General features: G+C 38.9%; 1 non-coding gene across 1 annotated transcript; it reads right to left on the bottom strand.

Annotated features, from left to right (window-relative positions):
* Positions 1–4,422: 4,422 nt before the first annotated feature.
* LOC143858861 (small nucleolar RNA snoR8a) lies at positions 4,423–4,512 on the bottom strand. The gene has a single exon (XR_013239058.1). It is a non-coding gene; the product is annotated as a small nucleolar RNA snoR8a (small nucleolar RNA).
* Positions 4,513–4,789: the final 277 nt, after the last annotated feature.

Here is a 4,789-nt window from a genome sequence, read left to right as displayed (position 1 = left end):
GCTCAGATAGTAAATCTTAGCTTTCCAAATGAAGATTTTCCCTTATAAGAATGGTGAGATTTTGGAGTTGTCAAAAAGGTCCAACTCATCCAAATGGGAGGGAGCAGTGGCACTCAAACCATGTATTCTAGTATAAAGCTCAATGATGTCAAGTGATGCTTTCCCATGGGTGTTTCTATGAGAGAATGGCAGCGACTTTAAGTAACATAAGGGAGGCAGCGTAGATATCTTTAGTTGCATGGCTTGAATGAGAAAAAGAAATAAAACAATGGCAAACGAAAGCCACTTTTACCTCTTCAATTGAAAGCAAGGGTGATCCCATAGTTAAAGGTTATGTCAAAATTGTTTAGATCCCTCCACAACCACATCATACTGGCAATTTTAGAGAGATTATTTTTTTGAAAAATTATATTCATACCATGGAATATACATGGGGACCAATAGTCCCACCAGAATTACATAGTATGAGGGTCCGGGAGCATATTCTAGGAGCAAAAAGTAAAAAAGCGTAAGAGACTGTAAAAAGGCTTCCACCATCATTTAACAGACTTCCACCATCATCTAAACTTCCTCCTGCATCGACCCTTCCCAGCAACCTTCTACAATACCTTTCAAGACATCCAACGACAGAAACACCGTAGAGCCCAACAATCATCCACATAATAGAAGAAAACCAAGGAATTTATATGCCTCAAAATGCATAAAGGATCTAAGTCATTTTTTCACCCACCTTGGTAACTAAGAAAACAATCAGCATGGAAAGGAATGGTTATCCAGGGGTGAAAATCTCCCCCGAGCAGCGAAGGATAGTGTCCCTCAAGAAAACAACCATCATGGGGAGGAATGGTTATCCGAGGGAGAAAATCTCCCCGGGGTAGCGAAGGACAGTGTCCGTCAAGCACGCTCAGACAGACCAAAGTAACCTCCCATAATTCTTCATAGGAAAAAACTTTTAACATGGGCTTCCAGCCCCACACAACATTCCCAGCCCTTGCAACATCCATGGACTACCGTAGCCTACCACAAACCACCAAAAATGCCGAAAACTCCCTACCATCCCAAAAAAAAAACATTCGACGAGCATATTTACACAAAAAGTGCCCCCCTTCATTTCCTGAGAGCTTTAAGCTCTCGGCTCCCGCGACCAAGGGTCTTACCTTTCTTCTCTTCCACATCCCTTTTCTCGATGTCAAAAAACATCTTTTTTGTTTCTTCGACATCTTCCTTGTAATCTATACCCAGTACATCCCTCATTTTAGCCATCTCCTCAAACTCTTCTGAATAAGCTTGCTCTTCTTCCTCCAAGATGGCCTTCTCATCTTGGAATTGCAACTGAGTTTGCTCTTATTCCTCCAGTATGGCCTTCTCTTCATCTCCTGTGACTCCCTTCTCTTCCTCTTCGGGAATTTGCTCAGCCCTTCCAAGACAATCCTTGATTTTTCGACTAAGATCCATGTCCATCACGTCTCTAGACATCATAGACTCCACGTCCGGGATAGCAATGCCCACCTCCTTTTGTTGATCCTTTCCATCCAACTCCGCCTCCATAAGAGCATTGCCTCTTCTTCCAAACGTTTCTGAAAGAACGGTAATTTATAGACCGGTACACATCCCTCCTCGATCGATCTCTTTCCTGTGAGTTGAAATAACTCCTCCTCCTTGCCCTTTGACTCCTCTTCAAACTTTTTCCACTGGAGTTCTACATATTCCATAGCTATCTCGCATTTAGTTGCGACCCAAGGTTTACCCTATTTTTGTCATATCCACTCTTCTTGAAACTTTTCCCCACTCCTAGCCCGTCATCTCTGGTGGTCTTACCCTTCCCCTTATAGTCAATTTTGTCCCCTTCATCTGAGGAGGAAGAGTCCCCACTTTTCTCAAAGTTTTCCAACATCGTTAGAATACTGGTGAGAAATATTTTCTTATTCTTTTCTCTTCTGTTGAGAGAGCGCCCTTCTGGTTTCTTCTTATAGTGAGGGGGGCTGCCTTTATTAGCCTCTAGGGTTGACGACCGGTGATGGCGACTCCCAGAATAGTAAAAAGCCGTGCATGGGATTGCCTTTTCCAACACAGAAACTTTCCATATTCTTATTAAAATCGACGCGCTTCCTTTAAGGATATCGACTCTCAGGTTCTCTCTTGCCCAATTTTAGAGATATTAAGTTCTTTGCTCTTGATCCATTTATCTATAGAATCAAAAGGAATGGAGGTTGAGGGTTAACATGGAAGATTGTAGTTCCCACAATTAACCCCTCAAAATAAGAATGATTCCATTTATGTCCCAAGCTACATGCTTCAATCAGAAAAGTGATGTGATGAAAACAATTAACAAATAGACAAGGACCTCACATCAGCTCTGAGATATAAAGGAATAACATGGTAAGAAGAACAGTATGCGGTCACACCAGATGGCTCATTTCAAGATGATTGGAGGTGCATACCAACTTGGGCGGGCCAGGTTGACCTTTGGCATATGAGGCATTTCCTGCTTCCGAAACGTGCTTCCCAACTTCAGGAGGCGTTTCCAGTAACTTTGGGATAAAATAAAAGGAAGTATAAGAGGAAGGAAGAATGAGTTTCTGAACAGAGAAGCTCATTAGGGGGAAGAAGAAAAAAACGAAGAGGACATAGAGCACATATGGGAAGCCGCCTTCAGCTCCACGTGTATCAAACAAAACCAGGATGCTGAGAATAATCTGATGCAATAACCAAATAACATATCCAAAAGCATGTTTTAAGTCAAAGTTTCAGTTGCAAAAGAACATAAAGATAAATAGCAAAAATAGAAGTTGAAAGGCTATACCTTTAAATTCAGCAGCTTTATCAGGAAGTAAGTAATCCCAAGTTTTTTCCAGTGCTTTTCTGATCTTCAAATTTGTCTCCCCGTCAAGATTTGCAGTCTGATCCAAAGTTAAAGTCTTAATTTAAGCTAAAGCATAAACCAAGGCCTTCCATTTCATGTTAAAGCAGCAAACAAAAATGAAGGAACATTTAAAAAACGAAAATCAAGGAATCATGATCGTCCAAGGAACATGAGAATATGCGAGAAAACCTCAATGTAGCAGACACCATCTGGATTTGAACTAGCAAGGAAGAGCAAATCTGCAGGAAAAAAACCATCCTGCTTTACCTGCACCAAATGCAATAATCAGAACTGCCACAGAAGCACTAAAATCATAAAGTCCAGGGTGAACATCCTCAAAATCCATTTAATCTGTAGTTGGAAACGTGAAGCTCATATGTGCGATTGTTTATTTTTCAGTTTTGATTATTTTGATAAGGCCTCAACATTGAGGTTGTAGGTTCAATCCAGATGGCATTTTAAAGCGGTAAAAAACTATAACCTTCTACGGCTGCAAATGTGGGCTCATTATGTAACATTCAATACCAATTATAATACAAGTAAAGGCCTCTTAATTGTCTTCCATTAAGCTATGCATTCCACTTTATTAAAAATTCAAAAGCCACTTAATTGCCATCCATTAACCTATACATTCCACTTTAATAAGAATTACAAAACAAGTACCATTGAATAATATATTTTCAAAAAGTATAAACTGTAGAGAGTTGTAGCTTCATCTGTTGCAAACCATCTAGCACAATCATTACATCGAAAATAAATAAATAAACAATAGAGAATCAAAAAAAATCGTAGCATGGTCTTTATTTGATCAGTACAAAAGAATTAAATCAGAAACAAACACCATAGAATGAATTCAGCAGCCACAGATGAAAGGAGACTCCACAATCCACAGATGCTAAACCAGAAAACAATTTTTGAAGCACTCAGCACCCAAGGTTTTTGCGGGAAGGGCTCTACATATAAAAGAGAAAAGACATTTTTAAAACAAGAAATGCTACATGAGACAGAAAATCAGGCCCCAAATCTTGAGGCCCACAAGATAGGCAACCAAGTTCATAAAGCCGGTAGCAATTAAGTTTTCTTCCCCAAGAACATGAATAAACAGGATACTTCTAAACCTTTTTTCTATCAATGGGAGAAAATAATTACAAGTAGGTCTGCCTCTCATTCTATCCCATTCTCTTAAGTCAACTTGATAGATTATTATCCACAACAAATGCAATACATTATGATGGGATTTTTTTTTTATGAATGGAAAAATAAGATGGGATAAAGTTTTGATGGGGAAATCGACGAGAAAACTAAAAAATGGGAAAGTTTTCATTGGAAAGACGCTCTTTCTTCACTATGTCGTCTTCGTTTTGTACTTCTCATCTTCACTCGTGAAGATCGAACAGAGATACGAAAACAGACTGTTTTACGAATTAAATTGGTAGCCTACGCTCCCTTCTCTTAGCCTTCAATAACCACCAATATGTAGAGCCATCATACAAACTTAAAGCACCCAAAGCAATAGGAATATGAGAAAAGGAGCTTTTAAGTAAAAACAGAAAAGAAAGAGGTGCTCATATTCTATGGGTGTAAAAGGGTCTGTCATGCCATGGCTATAGCAGTCAGAAAAAGGAATTTTTTATAATCATAGCACCAAAAATCAAAATCTGTTTATATAAACAGATAAAGACAGAATGGCTCAGACACGCACAAATAAAGTCATCATAAACAGATATATGCAGATTAAAAAACAAAAACAATGTGCTTATCTGCTTGGTCTCTAACCAGAAAAAATTATCAGAATCAAGAAACGATTTGTCATCATAGCCAAAATCTCACAAAAAATGAAAAAAGGGGAAGAGAAAATTGAAGAAACCAAATAAATTTAGAGGCTGGTGTAACTCAAATCTCGTTCTTTTGTTGGCAGATTAGAGC

The sequence above is a fragment of the Tasmannia lanceolata genome, unplaced genomic scaffold (genome assembly GCF_043159265.1).
Source record: "Tasmannia lanceolata isolate RefF3 unplaced genomic scaffold, GAP_Taslan_0.1 ptg000026l, whole genome shotgun sequence".
Taxonomy (NCBI): domain Eukaryota; kingdom Viridiplantae; phylum Streptophyta; class Magnoliopsida; order Canellales; family Winteraceae; genus Tasmannia; species Tasmannia lanceolata.
This window is presented reverse-complemented; position numbering and strand designations above follow the sequence as displayed.